The 18,718-nt window shown below is 39.9% G+C and overlaps 1 long non-coding RNA gene across 2 annotated transcripts in view; it reads right to left on the reverse strand.

The window, feature by feature from the left end:
• LOC131514802 (uncharacterized) overlaps window positions 1-7,289 on the reverse strand; it is a 49,566-nt gene extending 42,277 nt beyond the window's left edge. For both annotated transcript variants that reach the window (XR_009263286.1, XR_009263285.1), the window contains exon 1: window positions 7,047-7,289. This is a non-coding gene — a long non-coding RNA (uncharacterized LOC131514802). The remainder of the gene's footprint in view (window positions 1-7,046) is intronic.
• Window positions 7,290-18,718: the final 11,429 nt, after the last annotated feature.

Below are 18,718 nucleotides of genomic sequence, written 5' to 3' on the forward strand. Positions count from 1 at the left end.
AGATAGGAGGGTGCCTGGTCACAGTCCTGGAAATACAAGACCAATGTAGCTGGAACTGAATGGGAGTGAGGACAGCAGTAGAAAAGGGCGAAAGATGAGAAGTAACAAAGAAGCCAGCCTATATAAGGCCTTGTGGACCATTGTAAGGACTCTGACATTTACTCTGAGTGAAATGGCAAGTTATTGGGAGTGTGTGGAGCAGAAACCATGATATGAATTCTATGTGAAGGGTAAAAAGGCACCTCTGGCTGCTGTGTTGAGAATGGATGGACTAAAGGAGAACAAGGCAGAAAAGAAGAGAGCAATTTGGAATCTTCTATTCAATGCCAAGTAAAAGGTGATGGTGCCTATCACCAGCGTGTTAGCTGTAGAGGTGATTCTGTAACCAGATTCTGAATAGATAAAACCTACAAGATTGGTTCATTTTGGATGTGGGGTTCAAGAAGAGGTGTGTCATGATAACCCCAAGACTTCTGGCCTGAAACACTGTAACTAAGATGGATTATCATGAATTATTCTGATTATAAACCAGGGATGCCTCATACTAAATCAACAAGTTTCCAACCGAATAAAGCTTGTGTATTCAAAGCTAAAAATTTCAAATAGTGGTGACTGTAGGAGTTCTGGCACTAGTATACAAAAGTGCTGTTTACCAAAGGAGGGGAAAGATAGAGAAAGGCAAGAAAGGCAAGAGAAAGAAGAATTAGGTTTATTGTACCAAGTGGTTCATGTATATTCTCATTTAATCCCAACAACCACTACACAATGTCATGATTACTCTCCCCATTTCACAAGTAGAGAAATTAGGCTTTAGGTTGGTTAAGCAGGTTACCGAGGTCACATAGCTATAGATAATCCTTTAGAGTTCTCCCCTTGGAACTGGTTGCAATTTTTTAACTAGGCTTCCAAATCAGGTGTCCCACTCTTTCAGTTTTCTTACAGCATCCAGTTCTGCTCTATTTCCCTCTCCTAAAGGAATTGAGGGGGATATTTTTCCCCTTGAAGATCAGTGGAAGGATATTTCAGTGGATACCATATAGTGTTCTTCCAAAAAGCATCCTTCAGCCAATATACTTCAGTCTCCGGGAATGTCTTCTATTTCACCAGCAGAGCTACCTGCCTACGCAGGGCACAAGCCTTTATCCAACATCCAACCCCATTCCACACCTTCACTTTTTCCCCCAAAACTCTTCATTCTGGGAGTCAGACCTTAGAACCTACAGATTTTCTAACTGCCTTTGCTCACATCACCATATCAGATCCTCACATCAATATGGTACTGTGTCCCCTCGGGCAGTGATTACACAAGAGATCCACAAGCTGTGATGCTTGCCCTTAGATGGCAAGCCTTCCCCAAACATGAAGAGTGCAGCATAGAGTGAGAGCTTTGCAATCAGTTAGGACTAAGTTCAACTCTGAGTTTCTGACACTTTCTGGATCCACAACCTATGACAAGGTACCCAGCTTTTTAAACTTCAATTTCTTTATCATTAAAAAGCAGAAAATGGTAATTATGTTACAGTATTGTGAGAATTAAATGGGACAGTGTTTGTAAGCCCCTAGGGTAGGGTGTGATACTAGTAAATGCTTCTTAAAGGTACTCTATTACTATTTCCTGGCTCTTCTCCCATGTGAAGCACTAATAGAGGGTGTATACCATGTTCAGTGAGCTCCCAGATTGCAATGGAAGTTCTGCACTTAGAATCTCACATCTAGGGGCACCTGGGCAGCTCAATCAGTTAAGCATCTGGCTCTTGATTCGGCTCAGGTCATGATCTCACAGTTCCTGAGATCAAGCCCTGCGTTGGGCTCTGCACTGAGTGTGGAGCCTCTTTGAGATTCTTTCTCCCTTTCTCTCTGCCACTTCCCCACATCTCAAAATAAATAAGTAAACATTGAGAAAATAAATCCTACATTTATTTTTCTAATGCTACCTTTACTCCTAAAAAGCCAAGGCTGCATGTTTTTTGTTTGTTTTTTCCTATATCTATGGCCAACCAGCCCAGCTGGTGAACTGTAACTAAGAGGAGGCAGAGTCAAGAGCAAAGCAGCAGGCAGTGCTGGAAACACTGGCACAGCTGGACATCAGGAGAAGTGCCCCACACAGGGACAGGCACACAACCTCTTCTTTCTCAGCAGCTCTGTGACTCATGGGCTGGGAAAAGCTTTGAGAAATGAACTAGTCCTCTCTGTTGCTCGAAACAACTATTGTCAGTTACCTGAGCATCTATCTTGCACTTAAAGACTTTAAAAAAGGAAATAGATTCCCATCTCGGTCCATGTCATCATGTGGTCGATTTATCGTTGTTGCTGTTGTTTCATGAAAGTGGCATTTCAGGAGTCAATTCTTTTATTCCATGCCTCCTGGGTAATTGGTACTAAACCAAGGACATGTAGAGAAGTGACCCAGTGACAGAGTCACCTCTCAGCCATGTCTGTGCAGACCTGTGGGAGAAGCACTAATTATCTCTTTCTGTCCAGGGTCTTAGTTCACAAGATATCCTATGGGCACCTCAGTCTCAATTTGTCTAAAACAAACATCTCTCTTACCCTCACCTGCTCTTGCTCTAGTGCTCACAGCACTGATTGAAAATATGCTCATACCAGAACTGTAGCCAACACCACAGAAAATCAGTTTCCGAATCTTGTGGATTCAGGTAATTCTCCCTTTGAAATATTCCTCCAAACTATTCTCTTGTTGTCATCTTCACTGCTTGGTCTCCTCTCACCTGGCCTATTGCAACTGCCTAGCCTAAATCTCCCCATGTCCAGTCTCTCCAAGTCCAACCACCTCAGTGACATAGAAATTATGATTCTAGGGCACTTGAGTAGCTCAGTCATTAAGCATCTGACTTTGGCTCAGGTCATGATCTCATGGTTCATGAGTTCGAGTCCCACATTGGGTGAGCTCAAGCCCCGCTTCGGGTGAGGATAAGACCCACTTCAGGCAAGCCCCGCTTTTCTCTCTCTCTCTGTCTCCCTCTCTGCCCCTCCTGGGATTCTCTCTCTCTCTCTCTCTCTGCCCCTTGCTCACTTGCACCTGCTCTTCTCTCAAAAGAAAGAAAGAAAGAAAGAAAGAAAGAAAGAAAGAAAGAAAGAAAGAAAGACTGTACCCCTGATTTGAGCTTAAACTTTCCACATCCATCACTCAGCTGAGATCTATTATACCCTAGAACTCTGCTGTCCAATCCAATAGCCACTAGAGACATGTGACTCTTGAGCACTTCAAACATGGCTAGTCCAAATTTCGACGTGCTACAGTGCATAAGACATGCCAGATTTCAAAGACTTGGTATGAAAACAAGAATATAAAATATTTCATTAATCTTTTAGGCTCATCACATGTTGAAATGATAACATTGGGGGACAGCTGAGGTTAAATAAAATGTATCTTTTAAAATTAACTTCAATTAACTTCATTTGTTCCCTCCCTCCCTTTTTTCTTATTGTGGCTACTAGACAATTTAAAATTGTGCATGCTCCTTGTATTAAAGTTTTCTTTGACAGTGCTACCTTGGTGCCAGGTCCTTCTCAATTTGTGACCTTTGCACCAGCTATTCTTTCCTTCTCCCTGGAACTTCCTTCAGCAAGTGAACTCCCATTCATTCAAGGTTTAATTAAAATTCACTTTCTGATATTTGTCTTTCTCTGACTGACTTATATTGCTTAGCATAATACACTCTAGTTTCATCCACATTGTTGCAAATGGCAAGATTTCATTCTTTGTGATCACTGGGTAGTATTCCATTGTATATATATACCACATCTTCTTTATCCATTCATCAGCCGATGGACATTTGGTTTCTTTCCATAATTTGGCCATTTTTGATAATGTTGTTATAAACATCGGGAGGGTTGCTGGAGGGGAGGTGGGAGGGATGGGTTAAATGTGTGATAGGCATAAAGGAGGGCACTTTTAGGGAAGAGTACTGGGTGTTATATGTAAGACATGGAACCAAGACTACACTGTATGTTAACTAACTTGAAGTTAAATAAAATAAATAAATAAAAATAAAATTCACTTTCTCTATTAAGACATCTCTACTTTTTCCTTTGTAAGTCCTTTTTGGCACTTTTCCTGATTTAAATATTTATTTAGAAATTTATTTCTTTAATGTCTATCTCCCTCACTAGACTGCAAGGTCCACAAAGGAAGAGAACCAACCTTCTCTTGGTTCCTCACTGACCTTATGAATCTTCTTTAATGTCTGGAAGACATAATATGTGTTTAATAAACTCTACTTGAATAAGTGAATGAATGAGACATTCTGATTCCCCTCCCAGGTAGTGTTGGTGGGGCTGAGCAATAAACTAAACCAGCTGGCATAATTGACACAGAAGAAGATAGCGCAAAGCAAGGCTGGTCCACTGTCTAGCTCCCCATTTCTCCCTCTATCAGTTGGTTCCCTGAGAGGCTAAGCCTCTACGCCCCAGTCAGCACCAATGAGGTGGTAACAGGTATCAAAAGGAGTCCTTTCCCACTCAACCCTCCACTCTCTTCTTTGTTGTTAACAGGGCACAGGGAGCTAAGCTTACACCTTGACTCAAAAACAAAAATGCCATGCCCCACTTTCTCTTGGAAGGTGTTAGTGGGATGAGGGGTAACTGAAGTACCATCCCATTTGTCTGCAACAAGGCAGTGTGAACAAGTGTTCCACTTTGGTGGGTGGTGTCAATGGGACCCAGCATGAAGCTCAACACAGGCACTTACCCAGCCCTCAAGCTACACCTCAACAAGAGACTACCTGCTAAATAAGAAAGATTAAATAGGAGCTTCATAATATAATACTTCAAGTTCCATGACTCCAATGAATAAATAAATAAGAAAGAAAGAAATCAATCTTGGATCACACCAAGAAAAATCACAACTTGAATGACAAAACACAGTCAACAGATGCCAACACTAAGATGAATCAGAAGGAATTATCTGACAAGAATTTTAAAGAAGCCATCATAAAAATGTTTCAACTAGCAATTATGAATTCTCTTGAAACAAATGAAAAATACAGAAAATATCAGCAACATAATAGAAATTACAAAGAATAGAAATAACTTCAATAGCAGAAATTAAAAATTCCCTGGATATGTTCTATTATAGAGTGGAGATGACAGGATAAAATCATTGAACTTGAGGACAGGTCAAAATGATTTACCTATTCTGAACAATATGAAGAAAAATGGAATAGGGTAAAAAATTAACAGAGTCTCAGGAATCTGTAAAATATATATTTTTTAAAGCTAATAGTTGGATCATTTAAGTCCCAGAAGGAAAGGAGAGAGTGAGGCTGGAAAGTTTTCAAATACATAATGACTGAAAACTTGCCAAATTTGGAGACAGACATAAACTTACACATTCAGGAGGGTGAACCCCAAATAGAATAAACCCAAAGAAATCTACACTAAGACATACCATAATTAAACTTCTGAAAACTAAAAACGAAAAAAAGTCTTGAAAGTATCCAGAAAAAAAAATGACACATTACAAGGGATTCCTCATCTAAAACCACAAAGGACACAACAATATTTTTCAAGCCCTGGAAGAAAAGAACTGTCAACCTTCTTTTCTATATCTGGTGAAAATATGGTTCAGCAACAAAGGAAAAATAAAGACATTTTCAGATGAAGAAAAACAAGAAAATCCAACCATAAAGCATGGCTAAAGAATGTTCTCTATACATAAAGGAAATGATAACAGAAGAAGGCTTGGAATTCCAGAAAGGAAAAATAGAACATGAGAATGGGTAAAAACAGGTAATAGGCAAAATGGGCAAGTATAATAGACTATCCTTCTTTTCATGAGTTTCCTATATCATATTTGATGCTTAAAACAAAAATAATAAAGCCATCTTTGTGGTGGTCAATGTATATAAAGGGAATTGTATCTTAAAAGTAGGTAGTAAAACATAAGTTGATACCAATAGACTGTTGTAAATGACATATGCACATGTAATCAGAGAACAACCACTAAGAAAAGTATACAAAGCTAAACACTCCAAAACACTATAAATAAATCAAGATGGAATGAATTAATAAATTAATAAATAAATGAAAATTGGTTCTCAGAAATATCTCATTTCCAAAAAAAAGAAAAAAATTGCTTTCAACAAAAAATTATTGCATAATACTGCATGTTGCATGTTTAAACCATCACAATTACAAGTGATAATGATCAAAAGAGTTTTTTGTAAATCACTGAATTAGGTATTAAAATTTTTAATCATGAAAATGTGTAAAATCAGTGTAAATGAAAGATGAAATTAATGTGACAAAAACAAAAAGTGTAGTCATTTCATCATTAAGATCATGTCCTGATCCTATCATTTCATTCATGTTACTTTGTTTTTAATTTACTGCTTCTAACTTGATCCAAAGCAGCTGTTCCCCTATGAGTCTTATCTTTTTCAGCCTGGAGAATAAAATGGAGTTAAAGATGCAACCAGATATAGCCCATCTCCATGAAGCTACAGGTCGGAAGAGGGTATGTGCAGTGCCAGAAGCTCATAAAGTTGGTTTAAAAGCAGGTTTATCTTATTCTCTCAAGACCAAAGTCATTAGAACAAGGTGGATGGCCACTGCACATAGACATCTCCACAGCAAGTGGATGCCAGACCTCATTCAGTGTCCTTGACTGTGGTAAACTCTTCAAAGAGAGGTCAGCTGTGCTGCTGCTCGCCCAGTGACCCCTGGTCCAAACAGACAGAAAAAGGGACACTGCCTCTTAGAAGATCAAAGCCCTAGCTTTACTCACTGCTTCTCTTGACTCTCCTGCTGTGGAGGCTGAAGGGGTGGTTAATGAGGGAGGGGGTAGGGGAGAAAAAAGGAAGGGCATTTTAGCACAATGTAAATCATTACTAGCTCCACAAGAAACTTTGCTGAGGGATCACTGGTCACTGGTCATGAGATGAGCAGAAATGAAGTCTGGAGAGTGGCTCTGACAGACAGAACTGCTCTCCTAAGGCCTCTCCTTCCAGCAGAAGCCTGTGACTCATCACAGCTGTCAAAGCAGAGGTCAAAAGGAGAAGAAGGGGCACCTGGGGACAACCCACCTTTTCTCAGAGACATTTGCTTTCTGGTGCTTTGACATCGACATTGTTTAACAATGACTTCCAAGCCTCCAGGATGGGGATATTGGTCATTCAGGCTCTTTGTTCTGTTATAGGGTAACCAACCATCCTAGTCTCCCTGGGATGCGCCTTCCTCTGCTTCAGCACGGAAGTCTCACTTCCAGAAAAATCCGTCATGCAGGGAAAACCAGGACAATTGGTCACCTCAGCTGTGGGACAGCAAGACTGAACAGTTGACTGTGCTATTTGTAGAAAGATAAGTATAGTGGATTGAATGGTGTCCCCCCAACACCGCCCTGCCCCTCGCCAAAAAATTCCCACACCCTAATCCCCAGAACCTGTGAATGTGACCTTACTTGGGGAAAAAAGGCCTTTGCAAATGTAATTAAAGACCTGAGCTCATCCCAGATTTAGGGTGGGCCCTCTGTCCAATGGCCCTCTGTCTTTATGAGAGACAGAGAGCACACAGAGACACATAGGAGAAGGTGATGTGAAAACGGAGGCGGAGATTGGAGTGATGCTAACACTCACCAGAAAGTGAAAGAAGAAAGAAACAGAATCCACTGAGAGCCTTTGGAGGGAACATAGCCCTGCCAACATGTTGAGTTTTGGACTTCTGGTCTCCAGAACTGTGGCAGAATAAATCGCTGTTGTTTTTAGCCACCCAGTTTTGTAGTATTCGTTATGGCAACCAAGGACACTATGAGAGTCTGGTGCTTGCGCATCTCCCCTGAGGCTACAAAGATTTTTCGCTGAAGACACTGGGTGACTAGAAGGTAGAACAGATAAAATTATGCAGTCAATTAGTCTAAGGAAGAGTTTTAAGATGGATTGGATTCTTAGGAATCACCAATGAGTTTGGCAGACTAACTTTTTTCATAAACTGATGACATACAAATTTTCCTTCAAGGAAAAAGCACAGACTTCCCTCAGATACATATATGCCCCTTCAGAACAACAAAACATCCTTAGGTCTCTTTTTTCTTTTGCCCAGTGTAAGATATAAGATATTTTTTTTCCATTTTTTCAAAATTTCACTCATGAATTAAGTCTCCCAAGATAGTTTCCCAAATTAAAAAAAAAAAAAAAAGTTTGTGTCTATTACTAGAGGGTTCTAGCCTTCTAATGATGTGATGTGTTTAAAAAGGGAATTAACTGTGACATACATAACTGGTGATCTGTGCAAGTCACTTTGCTTCTCCAGTCCCTGTTTTTATCACCTATAAAATCAAGAGGTTCAACTAAATTATGTCAAAAAGATTTTCTTATTTTAGCATTCAGAGGTGTGTGTCAATAACCAGATTTCAATAATAATAATAAATATCTTATTTCCAGGGTGCCTCAGTGGCTTAGTCAGTTAAGCATCTGACTCGATTTCAGCTCAGGTCACGATCTCATAGTTTTGTGAGTTTGACCCCCACATAGGGCTCTGTGCTGACAGTGTGGAGTCGGCTTGGGATTCTGTCTCTCTCTCTTCCCCTCCCTTGTGCTCTCTCTCTCTCAAAAATAAATGAACTTAAAAAAAAATCTTATTTCCACATTAAAAGAAAACCAATCTCTCTATATTAATAACCACATATGAACTTCTCTTAGTGAACTTACTTTCATTTCAAGATAAAAGCACCCCCTAGTTTTACTTCCTTTTGTATATAAATAAATTTCTTTATGTTTTTTTTTTTTTCAACAGACTTAGGAGGGCCAGGACATTTTAGCTAACAAAACATTATGCTGAAAACATTACAGTTTCTTGTTCTTGAAATTCTATAGAAGCTAAAAATGAGAAGGCAGAAAGCAAATGCATGAAGTATGATAGCAACAATAATCTAAGAGATGCTAGAATTAGCATCTTAGCTCATTATAATCATTTGAAATCACTACAGGGCACATTTCCAAATAATGTGACAAGGAGGAAAAACAACTATCAACATCCCCAGAGAGACAGTAAAGGAGGTTTGTGTTTTCACTCTCCATAGACTGTGCCAAACAAGATTATTACTGATCTGAGTGACTATCTGCCACAACCCACCAAGAGCAGCTAACTACAATTTATCAATTTATCCATCTTTTCTTCATGATGCCTTCTCTAGCCCCTAAAGTGCAGAACATATGCCTCTTCGATGTGTGCCCACGCACCCTCACCTCCCTGTTTTCTTACCTAGCTATCTTTTTCTCTCCCATTGACCACAGTCCTTGGCGTCAGTGGCTTCTTACTCACTGTATGTCCAGGATTTTGTAAACTTGGCTGCACCTAGCACACTGCTTTGCCCACTACAAGCCAACTGAGTTACAGCAAACCACACCAAATGCTTTATTTTCTCTGATGGGCTCTCCTGGGTGCATAGTGGTGACTGTAATCACTACATAAACTAACTTCACATGAAGACATGCCATTGTGACACCCAGGAGTTTTCCTCAAGAGCCTCTATTTTTCTGGCATATTTTTGTTTTCTTGACCACACTGAGAGAGGGATGGATGGGTGCCTCCAGAACAGCATTTTTTTAAACAAGTGTCTCTATTACCTAGAAGGAGAATTAGGGAATTCTAAACAGATGCCTCTATCCAGAAACTCCTAACCTCAACAGTGTTCTGTGCTGTACAGGTATGTTTAGCATCATTCCTGCTCTCTAACCACTCAATGCCAGTAGTGACCTTAGCTGTAGCAAATAAAACTGTCCCTGGATATTACTTCCCCATGGGGGGCACAATTGCCCTGGGGTTTAGAGCTAATGCTGTAATATTTTCTTATTAGCACATTGGAGGAAGGGGAAAAATAGTTTATCAGTTTACTGTCACCTTGACAGGTACCAAGTGTCTTCTCTGAAGTGGGTAGCCTACTATAGAGCCAGGATAAATGGAAGCTGTACACTAGAACAAAAACCCCAACTGTTTCTCCAACTCATCCAACACCTACCTGAACCTGTCCGCCATCTTGCCGCCCCTCCACGTGGCCCCACCCGACTCCCAGAATGCAGTGGTGTGGCCAGCTGGCCCACCTCTATGGTCTGAGCTCTGTCTGATTGGACAGACTTTTCGGGATCCCGGAAGTGACACAACGCCCTTCTCCCAAGAGAACTGGTACGTTTTATGACTGACTAGCCAATTGTATTCCCAGCTCGAGCTGTTTTCGTTTTCCTCTCTGGACACCTCATTACAGATTATCAGTGTGGTGCTTGTCTTATAGAAAGAAATCCATCTTTGTCCTGTATTAGATTCATAATGATTCTCAATACCACTATAAACCCACTTATCCCACCAAACTACTTATTTGAAGTAACAGACAATAAATACATCATTGAATTACATAACTAAAAGTAAAGTCTAATTTTAGTCCTAAACTTCAGCGTTCTCTCTGCTACTACCATTAGCCAGAACAATGAACAAGAACAATATGTAACTGGTTTTCCTTTTGTCATTTTTCTTTCCACATGCATTATTCTGATGACTGTTGGCGGTCATCTGTAAAATGCCAAAACACAAAGATAAATAAAAAATAAAAAGGAGATAGGAGATGAGGAGGAAGAGAAATAAAGTGTCTAGATAATTTGCGATGTAATGAATCAGCCCCTGAATAATCAAGATCTAAAGCTACAGGAAGCTCAAGGTAATAGCAGTTCAAAGAGGAAAAATGAGCCAGTCACAATGGAACTGTGGAGGCCACCAAGTTCTCTGTAGGGGACCTTCTCAGCACTGCAGAATGACCGTTCTGGTTTGACACCTACCATGCATCATGGAGTCTGAGAAATAAAATTTACATTAGGAAAGTAAATGGAGGACTAAGAAACAATCCTTTCCTCAGGTAACTGGCTGTCCAAAATTACAGACATCACTGAAGAGAGGAAATAAAACTGAAAATTACCACAGAATTTGCCAAGACCCCAGCCAGAATAAAACAAAGTCAGATGGCATGGAAGCCTTACATGCCTGAATGAAAAATGACTAAATAAAACCAAATTTTGTCCCACAAGAAGAATGGGTAAAACTTTTAACTAATTAGAGAAACTCCATCATGATCAAATATGAGCCACATAATTATTACATGGAACAGTAAACATTTTAATTATATAATTAGAAACAAATGTAAGGGCTTTTTTTCTTCTTTATTTTTTGTGTGCTTGTATTTTTCTGCTTTCATGGTCAGCAGCCTAATGTAGTGATTTAATTACCTCAGAGTCAGTCAGTTAAGCTCACTGTCTGAGAGCTGCCTTTTCACAATGCCCTGAACTGACCTGAAGTGAAACTCAAACTCACCCTTTGTGCCCAGGGCTTTCCTGACAACAAAAGAGGTATTGGTTCTCCTTTCCCCAGATACCAGCCCTAGGCTTACTTCCCAGTGCCTCCTCCTCCTCCTTAAGTCTCCTTCCTCTACCCATTCCTTGCCTTCACTCCACTCTCCACCTCATTCCCACACCAAACCCTCCCCCCAACACACACACACACAATGGACAGGAATCCTGCATCTGCCATCTTGTTTGTCTCGTTATCACGGAAACAAGAGCATGGAGATTGTTCTATATTTCTAGGCACATGAAATCCCTCAGTCTCTAAGCACTCTGACCTTCGCTGCTACAACCATGTAAGTGCTTCAGAAGAAGATCTCATGGTCACGTCTCAGAGACATATGTAAGAAGAAGAAGCAGACACACAGCTTGATGGAATGAGCTGGGCAATCACATGGCTTATTAGAACAGCAAGAATTACACCAACAAGTCTTCAGATTCTGCTCCTTTGATCCAGATCCTATTTTAACTAAGGAGAAATACCTTCTCTGGAAAAAGGCTTTAATGGATAGAGATGGATTCTCTGGTGGGGCTTCATTGGCTTTTCCTCTGCAGACCACACCACATATGATACCCAACAAGGTTAGAGCACATTTGAGACATACCTGCTAGTTTGAGGGGGAAGAACAATGCTCAGGACCTCCTGCCTCCATTTTTCACACAGGACCCATCCCGTTGTTCTCTTACCTCACTCTCCATTACCATGCTGGTGCTTTCAAAATCTCTATTAGGAGTTCTGGGTACAAATATAGGGTAATTATACTTTTCAAAACATAGCAATATATCATAATCTTGAGAAACAAATGAGAACGAGTACCACAGGGCATTGGTATAAAGGGGAAGGAAAGGCAGCATCAAGACTTTTTCTTGAATTATTTAAATACGTGATAGGATATGTGCTATTCCTCTGAATTTTTTGTATTTTGGGGGGTTTTTCTCGTTTTCTCGTTTTTCTTGTTTCTCATTTTCTCGTTTTTTTTTAGTTCAATCAATATATTTTCTGTTTCTGTGGCCTAGAGTCTAAGAAAATAACATGACGGAACTTTTAACAAATTGATTTTGAAATCTTCATAGTTAAGATCCTTCCATGTTAAGAAAAGAACATACTGCATAATGGTTCAAGAGTGTCTCTTGATTGCCCTGAAACACGACTACACAAACAGAAGCTTTTCCACGGATGATAGTCTGGGAACAAATTCTGTAGCAGTTTGGCCTTGCAATAGTTTTAAAATACACCAGCACTGGGGCGCCTGGGTGGCGCAGTCGGTTAAGCGTCCGACTTCAGCCAGGTCACGATCTCGCGGTCCGTGAGTTCGAGCCCCGCGTCGGGTTCTGGGCTGATGGCTCGGAGCCTGGAGCCTGTTTCCCATTCTGTGTCTCCCTCTCTCTCCGCCCCTTCCCCGTTCATGCTCTGTCTCTCTCTGTCCCAAAAATAAATAAAAAACGTTGAAAAAAAAAAAATTAAAATACACCAGCACTAACAGAATTCCATAGTCTACCTCTACCATTGCTCCTTCTGTAACTTCTACACATTCCTTCTACAACTTACCTCATAGAGAAAGCAGTCAGCAGGGAGACTTGTTTATTATTCCATAGTCTGAGATTCTCAGGGGCTGCTAACGTAGGGGTCGATCTGCTTAGATACTAAAGACACAATTTTTTGTTCTTTGAAGAGATTTGCAAGATTGGCTGGTGTAAATGGACCTACTGTGGTGGCTTAGTTTCTTCACCTGTGGAAAGGATACTCGTGTGTGTGTCATTCTCAAAGTGAGATGGTTAGAAGTGGACGTTACAATTAAGCATTGTCCATGAGCACTGGTGTTCTTTTGCATGAGGGAAGACGGGTAGTAGTAACAAACAGATACAGTGATCTTGTTACAGAGGATCCAAACCAATATACTCAGTCCCTATTAAGATTTGATTAAAAGATGTAAGAGATCTCAGCTATAGCATAGCACAGTTGGGTGAAGTGAAATAAATGCTTATATCTGTGGAGATTATTTAAGAGACTTGTGAAAGACATAGAATCTATTTCCCTGTAGTTGTAACTGGATGCTTATTCCATTAATGAGGATGTAACCAAATAATAGTAGGAGGAATTCCTAGGGATACTTCCAACTTTATTTCTTTATTACTTTCCTTTACTTCAGTAAAATGGTTTAAAATGTTAAAAATAATTCAAGGGGAACCTGGGTGGCTCAGTCGGTTGAGCACCCGACTTCAGCTCAGGTCATGATCTCACAGCTCGAGAGCTCAAGCCCCCGCATCAGGCTCACTGATGTCAGCCTATAAGTGCAGAGCCTGCTTTGGATCCTTTGTTCCCCTCTCTCTGCCCCTTTCCCACTTGCACTCTCCCAACAATAATAAAATATTTTTTTAATGTTAAAAATAACTCAAGACTATATTCATATTCAAATAATTTCAAACAAATACGGTTGTTTCCCATTGCATAGGAATTGTTATTGCAGTACTAGAGAATATTTATGTTGCACTTAATCACTTATAAACTGCTATTTAACTGTTTTTATTAGCTATTTAAGGCAGTGCAATGGCTCTCTGATAAGAACTTACTTGCAAACATTTGGCAATTCCTTTCTACCAACCAAATGCTGCTTAGCATTCATCTGTTGTCTCTACCATTTCAGTTAGATAAGGTATAAGGATTTCTCTGAGAGGTGGAAATGTGCATATTTCTGGGTTAAAGCAGCTAATCAGGGCTGCACTGACCTAAGCAGATAGAACTATGAGAACTGCAACCTTTGGGTCTTTGACCACCTTTACCTTACAGAACAAGTAAGCTTAAAGGAAATAGCGATTTTTACAGATAGCAAACATCACTTTTGTAAAAATCAATGATTAAATAAATAAATGTGTAAAATAGATTTAAATAGTATTGAAATGATCAGCAATCAGACTCTATTGGCTCATCTACCTTTTCAGTCTCATTTCCTTCTCTTCCACCTCCACATACCCTCCCAGCTATTCAGGTCTCACTCACCTTCCCTGTAAGGAACTTGCTGGCCTTTCTTGATTACACCAGGACCCTCACACCTGCCTGACAGTACTCACATTGGCTCCTCTGCCTGGAAGACCATCCCATACTTTTCCTAGTGAAATCACATTCATCCTCTAACACCCAGCCGACATCACATGCTCTGTAAAGTTGCCCCTGACCTCTCCTGTGGTGGCCAGCCGACCTGAGACCAATACAGCATGTCACCCCTGCCCCATGCCCCCAGGTTCTGGGATCCTATTTCTCTTGTAGTACTTTTCCCATGCCAAACTCCTTAAAAATAAGTCCACTTTTAATTTCCATCTCTTTCTCAGGAACTCCCCTAAAGGCTAGAACATGGGAGAGCCTAAAAATATGGTTTAAATGTGATAAAAAGCATCTACCTTACCTCTTTCAGTCACTACCCAAGAAAGTACCACAGAACATTTTTGCCATAAATATCAAAGCATTGTTGCTGTTACTAAAATTTTAATGCTTTCTTAATTAGAAATTATATACACACACACACACACACACACACAAATAGTAAAAACAACTATTTGATAACACTGAAAATAAAAACAAGGACAACTTTGGGGGGAAAAAGGAATACGAATGAGTTGCTAATCTGCCTATAAAAAGTAAGTAAAATTTTCACCCCAGAAATTCACATATGATAAAGTTAGTAGTTGCCTGCCTTTGAAAGAGAATTGCTATGGAAGATCAGGAAAATAGGTAAGATATATACAGTTTCTTATAAGGCACAATTACACAGCAAACTGGGAAGGATACCTAAGGCTTCCACTTTCTAATTCAGTCCTCTTTTTCACAAAGATTTTGCAATTACTTCCTGTACAAATGAAAAGTTTGTGGCTGGTCAGTCTCATTTCTATGGATAAGAGTAGGAAACAATGTCACACATTAACCAATTAAAGGCAAGGAAAGAGAAGAATAGTAGAATTCAGTAAAATTAATCAGATTCTAATTACTACTTGAATGCAATGGTTTTTGAAACTTGTCTGTATGGAACTGCCTTCAGTCCATTCATCAGGAATAATGACAATCTACTGCCTAAGTTGGGTTTTTAAGTAGACCACTTAGTGTCATGAGGGCCTCTTGTTTTCCCAGATGTGTGTATTAGTTTCTGCTACTCCCCACACTAATAATGCCTTCACTTCCTAACTCCCAACCCTCAAACACTATATTATGTCTGAGGACTTCCTTGTTTTTCCTTCAAAACATAGTTTTCCCACTATGATGCTTAATTTTATGTGTCACTTGGCTAGGCCATGGTACCCTCATGATTCATCAAACACCACTCTAAATGTCCCTATGAAGGTATGTTTCAGATGGAATAACATTAAGTCAATAGACTTGAGTAAAGCAGATTACCCTCCAAACTGTGAGTGGACCTCATCCAATCAGTTGAAGGCCTAAAGAAGAAAAAGACTGATTTCCTCCAAGAGACAGAGAATTCTGTCTTCAGACAGTCTTCAAACTTAAGCTTCAGCATCAATCCTTTCCTAAGTCCCCAGCCTACCCTATAGCCTGTACAGGTGCATGGACCAATTCCTTAAAGTCAGTCTCTCTCTCTCTCTCTCTCTCTCTCTCTCTCTCTCTCTCTCTCTCTTTCTGTCTCTCTCTCTCTGGGTGTGTGTGTATATATATATATATATATACACACACACACACACACACACACAAACACACACATATCATAAATATATAGATATATCACATATATGTCATATATATTATATGCATGCAGCAGACATACAAATTGGTTCTGGAAAACCCTGATGGATACACTCGTCTTAAAAGCTCAACATTTTTTGTATTTTTTTATTAAACTAATTTTGACACCTGGATTTATAATTATAGATGTACTATTAATGTTTGAGCTTCCAGAATGCAGCACCTGTGTTTTGGTCCCCTTTGCCTCTCCTGCAGCACTAGGGTAGTATCCTGCATGCAGCAGGTACTCAAAAATGCAAGTTTGTTTAAATTTACTAGAATGGAAATAAATAAGTCATTTATATTTGGTCAATTGATAACCTGATATTTCTGCTTTCCTGTACCATAAGAGGTACAAACACAGTAAAATAAAATCAGCATTCAGACTAATGTTATGGAACTCTCTAATATCTGTGATCCTCAAATACTTCTCTATAAAATAAATGCATTGGAATAGATTAATAATTCTCAGACTACACTACCGGGGTTCCCTAATGCTTCCTCAAAGGAGGAAGCATGAGGAGATCCCAAATAGCCTATATGTCTGATTGTAATTCCTACCCCTAATCCCTCCTCCAAGCAGATATATTTTGATTAATTGCATGTGAATTTACATGTAATATTCCACTTAAAAAAAAGAAAAGAAACTTTACATTTTTAATGCTTATTAATTTGAGAGAAAGAGAGAGATAGAGGGTCAGAGAGAGACAGAGCTGAGCTGTCAGCACAGAGCCTGACGCCAGGCTCCAACTCACGAACCATGAGATCATGACCTGAGCTAAAGTCAGATGCCTAGCCAACTGAGCCACCCAGATGCCCCAGAAGAAAAGAAACTTTAAAAGCCACCAGCCTAGACCATCTCTAAGGAGTCTTCCAGTTCTAAAATTCTAAGATTGTTTTGCAGCTAGTTTACAAACTTAATTTAGCTTTCCTTCTCAAGGATTATTCTTGTTTGAACTATTTTAATCCAGCCTTGCTCAAACTTGAGGGATGCTGGGGTTTTATCAATAAAAGTAAGTGGTAAGAGGGAGGGACCTAGAATTCTGTTGATTAAGAGCAGAAGGGTAGCCCCATGAGGGCAGCTGAATGTTCTAAGACTTCAGGTCCACAGGGATTGATTCAGGCTAGTGTGGGCCATCCAAAGAGTTCTGCCCCTGGGGGCTAAAAAGAGGGCAGTCTCCTGTCAAGTGGGTGTTAGAGTCACAATTTAGTACAAAAGTTTATTCTCAGCAGGATCCCAAATTATGGATGGAGCTGGCAAGAATGTTGTGGGACACTAGTACCCAACCATTTCAACTAGGGCCTTAAGGAATGACTACAGTACAAACAAAGAATCAGATAGCTAGAAAGGGAATACAAAACAAGGTTAAGATTATGCTAGAAATAAGGGAAAAGCAAACAGACAGGAGGCCCTTTGGAAATCACCCCAATAGCTCTGAATTGCTAGACAAGACCTATTTCAGATCTTACTGGCTAGGGAAATAAAGCTTTAGTTGAACTTTCTTCCTCAATAAGATTGGCTCAGCCTTAGTCTGAACCTACAGAGGGAGGCATCAGGGATTTATACCCAGAGAGAAACTCACGGAGACTATTTTAAAATAATATGTGGATGATAGTGTCCAGAATATGGCAGACATTATCCTACCATATACTGAGTCAGTCAGTTCACTTTTTGAAGTGAGTGTTCAGTCCTGGTTTATTGTTAGGAGTTATTCCAGCAGGACTGGAGTTGGCCTGGGATGTTTTGCTTGAAGTAAGTGATGTATCCACACAGATCTGACCCCTGGCCAAGATGTGAAATGTGCTGAATAATAGTGTTGCTTGGTAACTATGAGTTCAAGGCAAATTTCAGTGTGGTTCTTCCAGTTTGTCAACATTGTTTACTGATAACACTGAGATTGATGATGTGTACCTGGTCTTGACGAGAGCCTAGTAGGCTTTGTCCTTGCATCTGGTTACACAGCAAGAAACATGCCTATGTGACCAGCAATGTATAACTGTAACTGAGTCCAGTCAGGAGTCCATTCTGAGCTCCCTGGTTCCAAGGTGTTCTGTGCCCACATTGTTGGTTCCAGCTTTAAAAAGAAAGCATGTCTAAAATGGTCTTTACAGAAGGAGGATAATTAGAGCCTGGGCCAGACTTTCCAGACTCTTTACTGTGGGGTAACTTTTGGGTATGATGGGTATCTTTATTTTAATGTTCTTGCTGTATTGTATTGCTATTTGGGGTCCTGTGAATCTTCCTTAGCAGTCAAAGTCTGTGACTGTCACCATAATCACCCCTGGGCACCAAATTTTAATAGGAATTGAACCCAAAGGTACAGACCAAAATGTAGAACAATCAGAAACCATGTCACATAATGAAGAGTTGAAAGAAGTAGAGAGGCTTCACATGGGGAGGGGGGGAACATTTGAAGAATTGTAATATGCAATAGGGTTTTCTCTATGTCTCTTTCAACTCTAAGATTGAATTGATTTTTACTAATATCTAGAAGGCAAAACAATGCAGTAGAATGATATTACAGGGAGGCATTTAAATATGAGAATGAATGAATCTAACAATGTTGGGCTGTTTTAACTGGAATGGGCTTCTTTGTAAGTTTGAAAGTTTCTAGAAGGTTTAAGAGTCTGGATGACAACAGTTCAAGTG

The sequence above is a fragment of the Neofelis nebulosa genome, chromosome 6 (genome assembly GCF_028018385.1).
Source record: "Neofelis nebulosa isolate mNeoNeb1 chromosome 6, mNeoNeb1.pri, whole genome shotgun sequence".
Taxonomy (NCBI): Eukaryota; Metazoa; Chordata; class Mammalia; order Carnivora; family Felidae; genus Neofelis; species Neofelis nebulosa.